The sequence below is a fragment of the Pocillopora verrucosa genome, chromosome 7, assembly GCF_036669915.1.
Source record: "Pocillopora verrucosa isolate sample1 chromosome 7, ASM3666991v2, whole genome shotgun sequence".
Classification (NCBI taxonomy): domain Eukaryota; kingdom Metazoa; phylum Cnidaria; class Anthozoa; order Scleractinia; family Pocilloporidae; genus Pocillopora; species Pocillopora verrucosa.
In genome coordinates, this window is record NC_089318.1 from 14,319,797 (window position 1) to 14,335,793 (window position 15,997).

At 39.7% G+C, this 15,997-nt stretch overlaps 1 long non-coding RNA gene and 2 pseudogenes across 1 annotated transcript; 1 reads left to right on the top strand and 2 right to left on the bottom strand.

Moving 5' to 3' along the window:
• Positions 1-1,112: 1,112 nt before the first annotated feature.
• LOC131800003 (uncharacterized skeletal organic matrix protein 5-like) lies at positions 1,113-8,066 on the bottom strand (annotated as a pseudogene).
• Positions 8,067-11,768: 3,702 nt separating this feature from the next.
• Positions 11,769-12,874, bottom strand: LOC131770516 (uncharacterized protein KIAA1958-like; annotated as a pseudogene).
• Positions 12,875-14,839: 1,965 nt separating this feature from the next.
• LOC131800004 (uncharacterized) lies at positions 14,840-15,427 on the top strand. Its single transcript, XR_009341428.2, has 2 exons — positions 14,840-15,053; positions 15,164-15,427. It is a non-coding gene; the product is annotated as an uncharacterized lncRNA (long non-coding RNA).
• The last annotated feature ends 570 nt before the right edge of the window (positions 15,428-15,997 follow it).

Below are 15,997 nucleotides of genomic sequence, written 5' to 3' on the forward strand. Positions count from 1 at the left end.
CAATTTCTTATAAGAGAAAAAGGAAATTATTTACTTCGTGCTTTATTCTCTGAATTTTGTTTACGAATTTTTTTTTCTTCAACAGACAATTATTGTCCATTTGCCGACTTGCAATATAACGGTATACTACTCGGTTTGCCAAAGCACGTCATTATTTATGAAATGGAAAGGAAATCAATGACAAATTTTGTAAAAATATAAAACCATGAACTATTCCAAACATATTCTTGTTAGTGATAGTTTCTTGCTCTCGTTGCGTTACGTTGGTTTGCGAGAATATTTTGCTCTCGGCTAGTCTTAATTCAAATAGCTCCATTAAAAGTGATATTTTGGAGATAAAAATGCATCTCTCAGATCCTGTTTTTTGAGGCAGAGTTGCCACTTACTCTGTTTGAAGATACCGTCCTCCATCAGCTGCTTAGTAAGTTGATTTACAAACAATGAGGTGTTTATCAACAACAAGTATGTCAAGTAAGGTTAACATCTGTCATCCATCTTTTTAAGATTGTCGTTTTGAGTGTCATCCCTCGGTCTGAGCAAAAAAGCGACTGAAAACCCTATTTAAACTAACTTCGGTGGTTTGCCTTGCGTTATCAAGCTATATTTGATAGCGTTATCAATTTACTTCCAAGTTATTGTTTTTATTCACTCACCGACGCGCATGAGGGTTTTTGAGAAACCGAAAACCTTTTTAATTTTTGACACCAAAGCCAGAAAATGGATCCTCCTTTTTTTTTACAGGAAGTTTAAATTCTGTCTGATAACTGCTGACTTGAATATATTAGTTCTAATAAAAGAAATTTTCTGTTCAGCCAATAACTATGTTAAACTAATCTTCACTCTAAAAATGCACGCGGCACTTCTTAGGATAAAAAATGTCAACTTCATGTAGTTCCATCATCGGATTTTAATTTCCTTTTTCCTGTTGTTTCTCAGAAACAACAGGAAAAAGTTTTGATTACAGTTTTGCGGACTGATGGGTGCGATCACGGATTTTGAACTTTTATGTTAAGTAAATTATGGTAAATTTTAATTTCCTTAGTTAAGCAACCTCCCTACGATAAATGAATTTAGGCGGCAGCAAAAAAAGGTTCTCTCCCTATTACTGAACTTTACAAAGGAACCACCTTTAAGTCGTCAATCTTCATGACCAGCGTCCATCCACCTCCTCCACATGTGCCCATGCCAGAGTTGGTCATTTGACAGTAAACAGGAAAATACCCACAATCCGTCTGAAGTATGTAAGCATTGTCTTCCGGAAACCTGATATCGAAAGGAACACAAGAGTCGGAGTCGATCTTGACAGTTGGTAAATCAAAGCGTAGTATTTGAATAAATACCTGAACGAAAGTTCATGTTTTAAATCAAACGGAACAGGCAAATAATAACAATTTAAAAAAAAAAAAACGCTGAAGCTGGCTCTACGGGGAAAATGCTAGCTATAGTTGAGGAGGAGAATCTCATCAATCTGTGATCTTTTAAAATAAGATAACCGATTTCATTTGGGCCTTAATCGTTCCCCCTTGGCATGAAATTTCTTTTCGGTTAAGAATTTTTCCTCTACTAAGATATAGTACGGAGCATCTCTTTATGCCACGTATTGGATTTAGGTCGCACACATACATTAAAATAGTTTTCCATGAACAAAAGGTAACTGTCCGAATCTTTTTATTTAGTTATTTCCCTTATTCCTGCAGACACTTTAAGACAAAGTGGTATTCTTTTGCTGTCTCCTATCCCTAATTCCGAAAACCGCGAAAACCATCACCGCGCATCTTGGAGACTCTCTCAAGACTAAAGCCCAGTGGCTTTTAATTCTGTAACATTTCAACCGATTCTCACCTGTTTTTTGAATAAATCTCTTTGCACGACGATGCTACCTTTCCTGAAAGGAGAACAGCAAGGATGATAACCCATAGGTTGAACACTCATGAATTTCCCAAGTTTTATTTGACGTAACCATCTTTAAAACTTAAGACCCAAAAATGAAATTCGGCACTGGAGAACAATCTCATACTTTGAAGAACTAAGTGTCTTTTGTTTTTGCCCCTTGGGATTTTTGTAGGTTTGTTCGTCGTGCATGCGGAATGTATTTCAGCGTGTTAGTCGATTAATTTATGGTAATATATCCGTTAGTATCTAAAGGTCGTGTAAGTCTTTTCGGTTCAGTTTTTTTTCGCTTGCCATTTCCAAGCAGTCATTTTTCGCTCTATGGCAGCCAGATTTCACGTTACAGTTGGTGGCCGCTCCAGTGTAGTTTTTCCCAGCTCCTAACAAATTTTTAACCGCTTTGAACAACCGCAACTACAACATCGTTTCTTAAATAAAGCACGTTAATACATTGCTGGAGTGTTTGGAGTGTTTAGTCCACTGTTGGAAGTTATATCGTTAGAAATTTGTTCGGCAAGGTATTCAAATCACGATGTCAGTTCTTAATGAAGGCGCCCTGTACGGCAAGCTTCTTCGCCTCAAGAATTCAAGATCAGGCTTTCTCTCAACTGCGACCGTCAAGAAAAGCGAAGTCGAGGCCTTGTTGTCAGACGCGCAGAACATTGACCGCGTGAAGGTTAAATTTACGGAGTTTATGGTCCCTTTGGAGAATTTTAAAGAAGCGCACATTCTGCACTTGTCGTCCATTCAAGACGAGGCTTGCATTGCCAGATGTCGGGAATCCTTCGATCGCTTGCAAGCTGTGCTAAAGGATGACTTTGTTCAGAGAGTTCAGGACTGGATCGCTAGAGCCGAAGAAGTGCTTCAGTTGAATGTCCAGGTTAGCCCAGAAGATTCAATTGATGAGGTTGGTTTTCGGTCGGCTTCTAAGTCTTCAAGAGTGTCTAAGGGTTCTAGTCATAGTGGTTCACGCAGAAGCAGCGGTGCCTCATCTCTATTTCATTTCATTTCATTTTCATTTTATTTTTATTTAAACACGGTCAATTCATCAGCCTAAAAAATACATATCACATACGCTAGAATATTTAAAACTCAAACTATATACTATAACACTAAAAGCTGTTTTCCGTGAGTGCCGTGCGTTAGACTTAAAGAATGTCATTGATCTTACGTTTAAATACCCCCAGAGACTCTGTGTTCCTTATATCGCATGGTAGACTGTTCCATAATGTGGCGCAAAGGGAACATCGAGCTTATTTTCAGAGTCCCTGAGGTCATAAGCAGAGTCACGCCACGTAAACTGTGAACACAGATACTCTGGAGCTAGCCCCTGCAGACATCTAAACATCATGGTGGCTTTGTGAATTTCCTGCTGGCGTGTAAGATTTTTCCACCTTAAAAACTCGAGTAGCTCAGATGCATCAGCATCATAGTTAGAGAATGTCAACACACGGGCTGCTCTATTCTGCAATTTCTGCAGTTTGTCTTGTAGCGTTTTCCCACAGTTACCCCAAACAATGTCACAGTAATCAAAGTGAGGTTTTACTAAGGCTTGATAAACGAGATGTAAGGTTGATGCTGGGATCAGGTGCCTAATTCGCTTTAGGGCCTCGATACCAGAGGCGATCTTTTTGGTTAATTTTTCGATGTGACTATGCCAATCGAGTTTATCGTCTATTATTACAACAAGCGATTTCGTAGCTGTAACCTGGCTCACTTGAGTATTGTTCATTGTAATTGTTTGTGAAGCCGTGAGAGTATTCAGTCTCTGCCTCGACCCTATTAGCATGAATTCGGATTTGGTCATGTTCAATGTAAGTTTGTTTGCTTGTAGCCAGTTGAAAACGTTTGGTAGGTCTTCATTTAGACAAAACTGAACATTCTCAAGATTACTGCCCGCATATGTAAGGTGCGTGTCGTCAGCGTACATTCTTGGTTTACAATTTGATAAGCAATTTGGAAGATCGTTAGTATATAATAAGAACAATAATGGACCGAGGATGGTCCCTTGAGGGACGCCGCATGTCAGTGAGTAGCTATTGGAAAGCGACCCATTCACAGAGCATTTTTGTGTGCGATTTTCTAGATATGACTGAAACCATTTGAAAGATTTGCCATGTATACCATAAGAGTTTAGTTTCGATAGAAGAATCTGATGATCAACAATGGCAAAAGCTTTCTTCAAATCCAGAAAAATCACTCCATTGATTTTCCCGTTATCAATATCATATGCCCAAGAATCTGTCGCTTCCAACAAAGCTATGACAGTTGAATGATTAGCACGAAAACCTGACTGGTTTTGACATAGAATATCGTGCTCTTTCAAATAGGCATATAACTGTTCATGAACTATCCTTTCAAACGCCTTCGCCACTATTGGAATCACCGATATTGGGCGGTAATTGTTTACATCACCGTGGTCACCCTGTTTATAAAGAGGGGAAACCCTTGCATATTTCCAGTCATCTGGGAACGTCCCTTGGTTAATAGATTGATTGAAAATATCACATATCAGTACACAAATAAGATCAGCACATTCCCTGACCAACCTAGCAGATATTTTGTCGAGGCCCGTTGCCTTTGACTTGTCTAGTTTATTTAAAAGTGAAAATACTTTATTTGGATTGGTGGGTTGGAGCTTAAACCATTTATCTGTAGCAGTAAGATATCTTTGATAGCCACTACTATCGCAATTTATCTCACTGGCAAGTTTTGGACCAATATTAACAAAGTGGTTATTGAATTCGTTTGATAGCTCCAACGGATTAATTATCGTTAATCCGTTCACTTTTAGTGACGCCACTGACGTTTTCCCAGATTTTCGAGAGGTTAGCTCGTTTATAGTCTGCCAGGTCTTTCGGGAGTCGCTGGTGTGCTTATTAAAACTATTTTGGTAATAAACTAGCTTAGCTGAGCGTATTTGCTTATTGGTTATATTTCTTTGTTTCTTAAATAATGCCCAATCGTTAGGATCATTTGTCTTGCTAGCTTTGATTTTTAATATGTCTCTATTATGCATAGAGTCTTTCAATTCAGAGGTAATCCACGGAGAACTCCTTGAACGAACACGCATCATTTTCAGTGGGGCATGTTTGTCAGCAATAGCTAGAAATGTACATTTCCATTGCTGCCACATCACGCTTGGGTTGGAAGACTCATATACATTATCCCAACATTGAGATAGGATGTCATAACGAAAATTTTGACGATCGAAATTTCGGAAATTTCTATATGTAATAGAATTACGTCCATTAGACATTCCGTTCTGGGCAAGTTTTCTATATACATACACCGTGCTATGATCACTTATCCCGATGTGACAAACTCCCGAACAAACGATCCTATCTGAGCAGTTGGTATAGATTAAATCAATTAGAGTTGAAGAGGTGGGTGTTATCCTCGTTGGTTCAGAGATGAGCTGCTCGAGTCCGTAGACATCGGCAATACTCCTTAATTTGGATACATCGTTGTCATATCGAGTAGTGATCATATCACAGTTCATGTCTCCCAGTACAAAATATTCTACATTTTCACTATCCAATTTTCCAATTAGGGATTCAAAAGGTGAAAAAATGCTAATAGGAGAGTCAGGTGGTTTGTACCAAGTAACAATCACAAAAGGTTTCGAATTTGGCTTATGGATTTCCAAGCTAAGATTTTCAAATGCATCTATATGTAGGTCATTTCGTACAGTAAAGTTGATTGAGGTTTTTACATAGAAGCATATCCCTCCGCCGGATTTTGTAAGTCTATCGCGGCGAATTATTTCGTATCCCGAAATATGAACTTCATGATCTCGAACACTCTCGTTCAGTTTCGTTTCATTTATGGAAACAATATCGATATCATTGTCTGCTAATAGGATTCTTAGCTCGTCTATATGTGTTGTTAATTGATTAATATTGAGTGATGCCATTTAAAACCGCGCAAAGGAGGCAATAGTGAGATAGATTTTTCGGCTCTCTGGTTGCTTAATCGATCCCGCACGGCATTGACGGAAAACACATTATCTCATTCTAGGTGCGATTTAAAATTATTATGAAAATGCTCATTACCTTTAAAATTTAAGTGCAGTCCACCTTTGTTGAGTCCGCTATGAGATATGTTCTCGTGATGTATTAATTTCCATCCATTTTGATGGCAGAACTTCTTTAGATGCTTGTTGGCTGTTTTCACTGCCTGGTCAAGCTTATCTTTTCTGCATACAAGCTCCGACAGTGTGACTATAGTATTGCAGATGCCCTCGATCTGCCTCGCGAGATCCACAATCGATTCCGCAACAGCCTTTGGTTCCCTGGTTTTAAGATCATTAGTCCCAATGTGTAAAATCACTTCGTTGGGCGAAGGTTCTAGATTTGGCTTGAGATAGTGATTCATGGCCGTTGTCGTAGCGCCCGAGAAAGGCATGACTATAACCCTATGGCCGACTGCTTTTCCCAAATCTTTTCCAGGTATTCTTGGGATCATCGAATCTCCTCCTATGAGCAGGGTTGTGCGCTCTTTTGGTTGTTTTTCGGGTTCGAATTCTTTTCCTGTCAGGGTGTTGTTGGAAGCTCCTTTGTTTTTCGATTTCTTTCTTTTTTTCTTTGATTTCACACTGAAGCCTTGTTCTTTGTTGGCGCAAGGTGTTGACTCATCCATACTTTGGACAATGGTGTGTTCATTAAAGGTGTTATTCGTTGAACGGCATTGAGTAGCTGTTTCTCTGGATACGATTTGCAATGCAAAACTTAAAGAATCGCGTTCTTGGACTAACTTTTTATTTTCTTCCTTCAAAGATATAATTATATTCCGAAGTCGAGAATTTTCGGATCTCAGGTCTTCCTCTTTAGGTTTTCTATTTATATGAGCCCATAAGTTCAGCACTTCAGATTTTAGACAGTCCAACTCCTCTTGTACTGATTTGGCGTTCTTGTTAAATGCCGGAGTAGAGGCTTCTTCTTCATTCACGAGAATAACCGAGTCGTCATCAACCGGTAACTGGAGTAGCTTCTTCTTTAGTTTGGCTTTCATTGCCTTTGCTTCCGGACCTTGGACTTGAAGGGTGCCGGTACTGTTAAATAAAACCAACGTTATTGTCTTCGACTTCAAAGAACTAGACCTTTCAGAGGGACTCGCGGTTGCAGAAACCTCCAAATTCAGGACATTCGAACAAAATTCCTGAAGTTGTGGTAGGCTTCCTTTCCACTTGAATAGACTTTGTTTGTCGTCCCAATGTAGGTATTGGTTTAAGGGAGTTAAAGAAGGTTCAGTGCCAACAAATTCGACGGAATTCGCGGAGCCCTCAGATACACGTCCGCACGCCATTACTATCTCCTGTACCATAGCTATCGGCGGCGAGAGCAAAGGAGGCCGTTTGCGTCGTGGTATTAGCAGCGGAAGCAGCAGCCTTCTGTAAGCGCCAGTTTCTAGAAGAACGAAAGTTCCGTCTTAAGCAAGAACAAAGGCGTGTTACTTTGGAAACGGAGATTGCCAAGTCGCAAGCCAGAGAACAGGCCTTAGCAACCGTAATAGACCCGAAGCCGTGTGTGGTCCCTCCTGGTCTGTTGTACTCTGGCCCGTGTTTAGCTGATTCGGATCAGGTTAACGTGAACCTAAATCCACAGTCAGTTGCCGTAAAGTATAATCCGTGGGTAGTTGCTCCAAATTTATGCCAACATGAACAATGCTGGAGTGTTTGGAGTGTTTAGTCCACTGTTGGAAGTTATACATACCTTTGTTCGGAATCCATGGCATCCTAGCCTTGTTTTGTAAAGAGTCTGGGATGAGTTTCTTATAACATCGTCATTCTTCATGCTCGACGAGGATCCAGCGATGTTTTGCGACAAGCCAACCGCTTTCGTTAATCTATTGTTCACTCGCTTTGAACTTTCGTCTTGCTTCTTATAGTCGTCACCGCGACGGACCGATGACGTACCAACTTTCCTCTGCAGAATGAACAGGGCGATGAGTCGCGTTAAACGTTTGTCTACTCGCTGAATCTTTTGATCTAACTTCTCAGTCCCTTCATTGGTGAACGTGGCTTGGTCTATGTACTGGTAAGTAATGTGCAGACCGCGAGACGAGGCTCCCTGAGGGTCTGAAACATTCATATTTTTGGAAGTGACTTTGCTGGCAATAATTTCGCCAAGTGACAGGGATGAAAGTATATTGAATAGCAAGAAAAACTGTATCATGGCCGAAAAATACACAGTCTGCTGAAACTTTGTCTGACTTAGGTGTAGTTCCAGATCTCTAAAATAGATATAGCTAGTGATCGTTCAGCACTTACATGCTCCAAACTATAAAGACTCAGGGAAGACCATTTTTGGAAAATATTAAGCTAAGGCTGAAGGGAGTTGATTTGAATTTCTAAGAGACAATAAAAAAAATCTGGTCTTTAGCTCTGATTTCTTTTTTTTCAGTACGCGTTGATTTTTGAGGCTGATCACTTTCCTGACAACTAATGTCCCCGTTTGCATTACCGCCGTTGGGAAATTAAACTTTCTCAAATCTATTGAATAAATAAAAATCGCTATGAAATGAAAAATGCGAGACACGTGTCAGCAGTTTCACTAACGCGTGAGTTAAGAAGAAAAATATAATTGAATTAGTATAGGTAATCACATGATTTCGAGTGTAACTTAGAATAACAAAGAATAAGTAAATTTTTTCAAAGACCACAAATTGCACGAGCCCGTAAGGCGAGTGCAATTTTGTTAGCAAGTGCATATTTAATCTAAATTGCACGAGAAAAATAATGTGATTACGTACTAATAATATACGTGAAAAAATACGAGATAGATTGTCATGATTATGCAGAAGCAAAGTGCGTGCATCAAGTGCAAAAATAATTTATTCAAACCCTGCAAGTGCTTTCGGTCAAAACAACCGCGTACGATCAAAACAATAATATACATTTATATTTTCACATCTTCGAGACTAAAAAAAGTATAAAGTTCGGTTAAACAGTTCAAGGAATTGTTCAGTCCGTGTCCAAATCACTTTCGATGAAATGGAATTGTCGTTTGCGAGGTTTAACCATGTTTTTTTAATTTCGGCGCAGAATCGCTCGAGTAAAGTGTTCAGCTGGGTCGGCTCGTAATTTCCGATTTGCTTGGTAATTCCCTTCCCTAAGCACCTACAAGAGCAAGGAGCAGTGCTTTTTACAGTGTTTTCGTTTTTAGAGCCGTTTTTCAGCTGCTGTGTTGTTGTTGCGGTGGCGTAAGAAAACCTACTTAAAACACCAGCCATTATTTCGCTGACAAATTTTCAGCGTATCCAAATGTTGCGACATCCAAGGCTCGCACTTGATTGGCTATCTGTGAGTTTCAGTGATTATTAACAAATCAGAATGTCTGGTTTGTTACTTCTTTGTACTGAATTAACCCTCTTCTACATTGAATAACCTGAAAACTGCATTTATCTTAACCAATCAGAACTGAGTAGATTAGACTGTGCTCTGTTCTGTTGTTCTGGCGAAACACGAGACGTAGTCGAGTGTTTCTCCCTACTTCTTGACTGAATAAATATAATAAAGAACTCGTTAAATTCACCAAGAATTACATTCAATTTTCAAAACAAAATTTATTTCCAAAGCGAACAACAGTGTCGTCAGCATGCGCTATACTCTCATAAAGCACGCTACAATAAGCCAACCAGAATCCCTGTTAGAATGGTTCAAACAATCTGACTGGCTGTACAAGATTAAAGCTGTCAAAAATTTCAAACCATCAAAGTTCGTATTCTGCAAAAGTTTACAAACTAGAATAGTTCGGCATGTCGAATTTAACACTTTAGCCTGAAGTTTTTTAGTTTCTAATACAGAATCTGAAAGTGAAATGTTCAGTGAAATTCGGCCCAATCGTGGCTCACAAAAATACGCAAGTTAATTCACATAACAAGTAGAAAACAAACCGTTCAAGGCGGGTGTTTTATGAATGAACGACAGCCGAATTCACCAGGACATGAAGATTGCTCGGAATGACAGCACTATAAAACTCGGCTGCAGAGACTGATGTGGCCTTCCACTCAACGCATCGGAAAGGTTATCGGAGGAAGCTCTTTTTTTCCACTCGAAGGGTGGTCGATTTAATTCCTGAGGCTTGCTGCACTGCGATGACCGAAGATCGCCATGATGAGCTAGCCGCGACAGACCTCAGCATTATCGTAGTCGCTCTGACACCGTCATGATTAGGGTTATGGCGGGTTTCGCCCATAACGAGTTTCGCACATATCGTTTCGCCCAGAACGAGAATGGTTTCGCCCAGAACAATAAAGGTTTCGCCCATAAGTAAAACTTCTACACTCTCACTCGGAAAACGTCAACCTTATAAACGTTTGTATGCACAGAATGAAGAAAAGTGACTTGACCTGAGATCATGAAATTTTGAAACGAACAAGTTACTGTTGAAACGAACAAGTCAATTATAGCTTTCACTGTGGAGCGGGGATTGTTAAGGTAATTCGCGCACGAAATACTGCAGAGACGTCCGTTTGTCGTAAAAGCATTGCTATGATTTTTTCGCATCACTTTTCTTCTCGAGAATTAAATTAAACGCTTTTGAAAACACTTGCGCGTGGAACATATCATCGTTGCAAATCTTTTGTACACGGAAGATAAGTTCCGCACGCCAGCTTATGAATACATGTGAATACGGTTTCGTGAATACTAAAACAAAGGAATCGAGAGTTAAAGATTGTATTTCTGACATAGGTAACGGCAACATATAATTGGAAAAGAGATAGAAACTAGTCAAGTTCATGAGTGCGCGCGCGTGGAATAGCTTTACTACTCCGACGAAGCGTGCGGTACGAAAGCCTTAACTTAAAGGAAATTACCGTCTTGCACAAACAATCTCAATCAAACCTTATCAATAGAATTTGAAAAGCTTACTCTTGCAAAAATATCTCACCTGTTCGCTTATCAATAGATTTTCACTCTTGCAAAAAAAATCTCACCTTTTCACTAGTCAATAGAATTTGAAAAGAACCGAAGTTCACTCCTGCCAAAAAAATCTCACCTTTTCACTAGTCAATAGAACTTGAAAAGAACCGTTGTTTACTCTGGCCAAAAAAATCTCACCTTTTCACTTGTCAATAGAATTTGAAAAGAAAACTGAAGTTTACTTGGCCATTACGAAAGTCGTGTATGAACATTGTATGAACAGAAAGCATATGTCTAAAGAGGCCCTTAGCCTGGATAATCACTGACTGTCAGTCTGGGCGAATCGAATTTATGCCTGGGCGAAACCATTCTCGTTATGGGCGAAACGCTTCTTGGGCGAAACTCGTTATGGGCGAAACCCGCGGATACCATGATTAGTATGAATTTTAACAGTTATGCTTGGCTATATTTTTAATAATTTCTGTGTTTTTCTGTTTTGTTTTTGAACACGAAACTTTGTGTAATATACAAGTGCGAGCTGTGTTTGATATTTATCACTGTACGTTAACTTGTAATCTAACTGAGCGTGAAAACATTTAAAACTCGGACTGTCCATTTTGTTTCATCTAGGGGAATTGAGGATTTTTGTCTCTGCTCACGTTGCTGTAGGTATAGGAAATCGTATGAACGCGAGTGCATTTCGTGATTTATGGGCACGAGTGATGTTTTGAAAGTTCTTAAAATTGCAGGAGCCGTAGGCGAGTGCAATTTGAGAACTTTCAAAACATCACGAGTGACCATAAATCACGAAATGCACGAGCAGGTTCATACGATTTTTTATTTATTATATTCTCGACAAAATTACTCCAGCGCGCTACTCTGTACGCCTTACGTACTACAAAAAACACTTCAATGGGTTCCAAAATGCTCACATGTTTTATTTGAACCAATCAAAAATGTAATGTTGTGACAGGTAAATCAAGCGTGAAGTACTTGAAAGTTTCTCAGAAAATATTACAAGCCGAACTCAAAAGCTAAATTTCAGTTATTAAAAGCGGCAAGAGTACTTAAGCCCGCTAAACTGTTTTCAAATGTTTGATCTCAATCGGCCTCAGGGAATAACATTCTGACTTGTAGACTTTGGTGAACTGCATTGCCCCTGAATCACGTTAAATGTGACTTGACAGTTGTGAAAGTTGTTCACAGTGAAAGCATGGCCGCTTGTTTTCACCTGTTCACACGTTGAAGTCGTTGCAGGAGAAGACCACATTGGTAGACCAGGAAAACTGCTGGAGGCTGCTGACTGTAGAGCATTGCTGATAATGTTTGAAAGCTGTCGCTGTTCCTTCTCGCTACCTTCATCGTAGTCGTTAAGAGACTTTTCACTTGCGTGGCCGGTCACCTGGATTATCGACTGCCTCTCGACGCTTGCTGCTCTGAGTTTCTTCACAACTGTCTTCCTTGCGGTGTGGTTAGTCAATTTCTTCTTGCTTGTTTCCAGAGCTGTGTTCTTGACGACGCTCTTCATCATATTGTCGATGCTGTTTACGCCGAGCCGCTGTTTCTTATACCAAACATTTGTTTTGGGATTTTCGATTATGGCAAGGTAAAAAGGACCTTTGTCGCGCAGCTCTTGAGGACGCCTACTAAGGTATTGCTTCAGTAACTCAACAGGACATCTCTGACCGCCAGTAGCGAACATTTTTGGCAGAACACTACGATGTTTTGTGTTCAGTCTTCCCTGCCTCGTCTTTGTAGGATTTTCTTTAAGTGTGACGTACTCTGTGCCGCTGTCGTCCACACAGAAACTGAAGTCCTCGACTTCCATTGAATGGTGTTCCTGTCTTCCTCTCAGGCCAAAATGTTGAGTCAAGATCCACCACATCGTCTGGGAAAGAACTCTTGGACTGCAGTCGCCGATACTTTGTTCACTCCATAGAATTTTTTTTCTTCGGCTGTCAGTGCGTTCGCGGCGTTGGGTCTCTTGCCTTTTCCTTGTTGACGGAGACACTTCACTTTTCCTTCGAGTACCAACTTCGACTGGTGAAACTCTCGGTCTCGTATAATAGAGTACTGGTAGTCATGCTCTTTTAAATAGCAGTCGAGGGCTGCCTGCATGGATTTTAAACTCTCAGGTTCGTACTCACACCCGTCTTTTGTGCGTATTTCTGTGTAGAAGATTTGCAACATTTTATCGAGTTGTTCGTGCTCGTATTCTTCCATTTTTGGGTTTACTTTTCGTTGAGTCGCCCATGTTTGCCAGACATTTAACCAGGTCTGTGTAGCTTTGTGTTTTTGTTTTTCGCATTTTCTTTAAGTTGCTCAACGATGTTTTGGTTTGAAAAAGCAAACCGGCTGTCAGCCACTTTTTTATAATTTGGTGTTCAAATTTGGTGCTTCCCCGGTGTTTCCATGGCAACTTCTCCGTATTGCACTCTATAACCTCTATTGCACTCTATAACCTATTTATGCATTCATCATTGACCAATCAGAAACGCGATATTTTGTGGAGTATATAATAATGTAAATTACTGCGCCTGGCATTTTTGCGAACCTTTGCTCGCTTGTTCCGAAATGTCACTCTCGATTTACGAAAGAAAAGCTAGAAAGAAGTCTCGGAAAAGGTCGGACATAGTACGATTCGGCAGATGGCGTGACAGCTTTAACTCAGGTCTATGCTCTATACTTTCATAGAGCACGCTCTTTTAACCAATGACAGCACGCGTTATATCTGAACTTTATTATAAATATTATTAATGAAGTAATGATGCTTAAAAATGAAAAGCAAAATGCTTCGTCGCTCTAAATTTATCTCGTTGTCCCTGAAGTATGTTGGCGGTTGGTGATCGCCTTTTCTTTCATTGACGCTAAATTTTTACGCCACACCACGAGAATAGAAACATCAGTATATACTGTGAAAATGTCATATAACTGAGGCGACATTGACAACATCTAAAAAATATTTAAATACAGTAGGAACTATCATAATTTCTTGTTTTTAATTTCCTACGTAAACAAAGGGAACATTGCAAGGGGATTGACTTGCTCATGTACAGCCCACCTGTTTCTCCTTTTGTCGCTCTTAAGTCACCTACAAATAACCAAGAATGTGTTGCTCTAAATATTTTTAGTCTATTAGGGATGTTTATTTGAGTAATCACTTTGCGAAAAAGTTTACCTCGCATCTTTGTGCGTTCGTATTCGAACCACTAAGGAGAAGTTGCTAGCAACTCGGCTAAAGAATAACAATGAGTGAACTTTTGAACTCATACGCGGATCATGCTGGTTCGCCAAAGTTTCTTCATGGCTTAGCCGAGCCTTTGAATTCAAAGGTTTACAAAACAGGAGCAGCATGGGAGTTGATTCAAATTATACTTGAATTTACCTAAAGAAGTTTGCTTCTTGATGTTCATCAAGCAAAGCAGGTGGAAGAAGGTGCAAATTTTGTTCCTTCTTTTGATTAAGTTTAGTCTCCGTATCATAATAATTTTCTCCCGTTCACAGTTTGTTTTCGTCCGGACCACGAAGGGGACCAGTTCAAAGCTCGGGTAAAGTGAAAACTTGCGCTGATCATGCTCGCTCGCCAATTTCCTTCTGCATGGTCGAAACGAGTGATTCAAGTTAATAATTGTCTAAACGGGAGTGCCATCAGAATTTGACAAACACATATAACAAACTTTTAAGTGAGTCGTTCATTGGTATTTTTGAGAGAATGTATTTGTAATAAGAATACCTTTTCCCAATTTTGTTTTCATTATGCCAAAGAAATGTTATATCAAGTTCCATTAAACAACTAACAAAAACACACTTAAAGTGTAGGAGGGACTTAAAAGCGTATGATAATGGAAAATAAGACAAAAAAAAAGGCAAAAGAAAACAAACAAGCAAAAAGAGAAGTGGGAGGAGAGTCCACGCAAGTATCACTTTTCTGGCTTGTTCTTTGGGTTAATTGTAAAAATTGAAAGGTCACCGCAAAGACCGCTATGAATTTGATCCCGTTCAGCTGCATGCTGAGAACTTTTTCCGGCGATGAAGATATATTCTCACCTGCGTCATTGCTTTGTCATTGTGGGTGGCATATCGCTTAAGGTACAGATGATCCAAGATCTTTCCACTATAAAAACCCTCTGTCCTACCCTTCCACATCAAACGAACGCACCGAGCAAACTGAATCCGAAAATATCTCAACAAAGAAATGGAAACAAAACTGGCTTTGGGTGTTCTTTTCTTCTTGTCACTTCTTCTGATCGAAGGAACCGAAGGTGTACTGGCCTGCACAAAAAAGGACTCTAGGCCGGTAAATACATCAGACACTTCGATTTAACTTTTTAATTATTCTGAGTTTTAGGAGCTCTTTATATTTCAAGTAGGTATGGCTGCAATTAAAATTCTTTTTTTAATTTATAGGCTTGTAATTCGAACAAGGGGCGGGAACGAAGAGTCTGCTCCATTGCTCGACGGCTCGATTGCAAAGAGATCCTGCTAGATGAAGACGCACACCTGAGAGGCCAGCAAGTTGAGACTCTTTAGGAATCCCACTAATATACAACGACGCTGAAAATGAATGTAACTTGAATTTGATGTTAATGCCCGACTTTGTGAAGAAATTTTGAGCTCCATGGAAAGTATTTTGCTTTTGTTTGTTATTTAATAAAGTAAATAAATGCTGAAGGAGTCTTTTATTTCGGTTGCTTCCGGTTCATACCTTTTAAGAAGGCTAACAAAATCGGTCCCTAATCCAAAATAAATGAATAAAAAGTAAAAACCAAGGAAAACTAAGAATTTGTCCATGCTTAGCTTGCGTATATCGAGTTATGGATGCACTTGGGAAGTTTGGAGAGCACGAAAAATGCGTAAGAGTAGCTCGAGGCGCAGCCGAGAGCAACTCTATCTTTTTGAGGGCTCTCCAAACTTCTCTAGTTTATCCAGCTTATCGAGTGTTCTCCCAACCTCCCGCGTGTTTACATCAGGCTATGTAAACACGGAAACCATTTTACATTTCTTTTATAAAATAACTAATGAAAGAGGAACGAAAACCGGGTTTACATACGCTCATGTAAAATGGTTTTATGGCCAATCAGAGCGCGCGTACTATTTGAATTATTTCATAATTTTTATCCTAACATAGCGCGCGTGAAATTACGAATAAAATACGAATTTTTTTTTCTTCGACGGAGAATTATTGTTCATTTGCCGATTTGCAATATTACGGTATACGACTCGGTTCGCCAAAGTGCGTCA